The sequence below is a fragment of the Rutidosis leptorrhynchoides genome, chromosome 2 (assembly GCF_046630445.1).
Source record: "Rutidosis leptorrhynchoides isolate AG116_Rl617_1_P2 chromosome 2, CSIRO_AGI_Rlap_v1, whole genome shotgun sequence".
Classification (NCBI taxonomy): Eukaryota; Viridiplantae; Streptophyta; class Magnoliopsida; order Asterales; family Asteraceae; genus Rutidosis; species Rutidosis leptorrhynchoides.
In genome coordinates this window covers 179,432,645-179,434,539 of record NC_092334.1, presented here as the reverse complement: position 1 = coordinate 179,434,539, position 1,895 = coordinate 179,432,645, and the positions used below count along the sequence as shown (strand labels likewise).

At 35.9% G+C, this 1,895-nt stretch overlaps 1 non-coding gene across 1 annotated transcript; it reads right to left on the bottom strand.

The window, feature by feature from the left end:
• Positions 1-519: 519 nt before the first annotated feature.
• Positions 520-626, bottom strand: LOC139894812 (small nucleolar RNA R71). The gene has a single exon (XR_011775294.1). It is a non-coding gene; the product is annotated as a small nucleolar RNA R71 (small nucleolar RNA).
• Between the last annotated feature and the right edge of the window lie 1,269 nt (positions 627-1,895).

The following is a 1,895-nucleotide window of genomic DNA, read 5'->3' as shown; positions in this document are numbered from 1 at the left end:
GATATTCAAGGACAATTCAGAGATCCTGAACCACTAATCATTCCTCCTGAACCACAAATCACTCAACCAGATGTTGTCGAGGAAGAAACCATTAAATTAGAATCCTCTAGTGATTCAGATTCAACAAATTCAATCATGGAAAATCAGGAACCTCTAAGTATGGAAGATCGAATGAGAGCTACACGCACTGGCCAAGGTCATGCCATTACTCAACCAGACATTAATGCACCAGATTCTGAAATCAAAGGACAAATCTTACACATAGTAACTAATCAATGCCAATTTAGTGGTACACCAAAAGAAGATCCAAACGAACATCTTCGAACCTTTAATAGGATCTGTACTCTAATTAAAATAAGAGAAGTTGAGGATGGACAAATCTATCTCATGTTATTTCCCTGAACTTTAAAGGGAGAAGTCAAAGATTGGTTAGAATCGTTACCAGAAGGGGCGATTGATACATGGGATGTTTTAGTTGAGAAATTTCTTAAAAGATTCTTTCCGGCATCTAAAGCTGTGAGACTTCAAGGAGAAATTGTTACGTTCACACAAAAGCCAAATGAAACTCTATGTGAAGCGTGGACAAGATTTAGAAAGTTATTGAGAGGATGTCCTCAACATGGTTTAGACACTTATCAAATAGTGCAAATATTCTACCAAGGATGCGATATTGCTACAAGAAAAGACATTGACACAGCAGCTGTTGGTTCCATTATGAAGAAAATCGCAACTGAAGCTCGCAAAATTATTGATAACACAGCCTCACACTCACATGAGTGGCACCAGGAAAAAGATATTCTTCATTCATCTAAAGCTACTAGAGCCGATTCTAGCCATGACTTTGATTCCATTTCCGCAAAGTTAGATGCTTTCGAGAGACGAATGGAAAAGATGACTAAAGATATTCACGCAATACGAATTAGTTGTGAGCAGTGTGGAGGACCACATTTGACAAAATATTGTCTCAGTATTGAACAAACAATGGAACAAAGAGAGAATATTTCATATATAAACCAAAGGCCTGGAAATAATTATCAAGGTAATTATCAACCGCCAAGACCAAACTACAATCAAAATCAGAATTATAATCGAAATGTTCCATACAACAACCAACAAGATCCTAGAAATCAACAAGTATCTAACAATACTTACAATCAGCAAAGACCTATTTTTCTAAATAAACCACCACAAACCGATGATAAAAAGCCAAATTTAGAAGATATGATGTCAAAGCTAGTTGAATCTCAAACTCAATTTTTCACATCTCATAAACAAACTAATGAACAAAATGCTCAAGCATTTAGAAATCAACAAGCTTCTATTCAAAATTTGGAACAAGAAGTGAGCAACCTAGCAAGGTTAATTGGTGAAAGAAAACCGGGGAGTCTACCTAGCGATACAAATGCTAACCCCCGGAATGAAACAGCTAAAGCCATTACCACAAGAAGTATCACACTTAAACCACCTGAAATGCCTGTAATTTCTGATAACTCTATTCCTACTACACAGGAACCACAGCCTGATCAAGAGAAGGAACTGAACCAATTGATGAAGCTGAAATGTTAGCTACACTTATGGCTAATGAATACGAACCAACAATAGAAGAACTTCAAATGCTGAAAGAGGAAGACAGATATCGATACAAATCATCGATAGAAGAACCACCGATATTAGAATTAAAGACACTTCCAAACCATTTGGAATACGCTTATTTACATGGTGAATCTGAATTACCTATAATAATATCGTCTTCTCTTACGGAAAATGAAAAATCTTAACTCATTTCTGTGCTAAAAGCTCATAAACCAACTATTATATGAAAGATTCATGACATTAAAGGTATAAGTCCTTCGTATTGCACACATATAATCCTTATGGAAGAAGGTCATAAAACA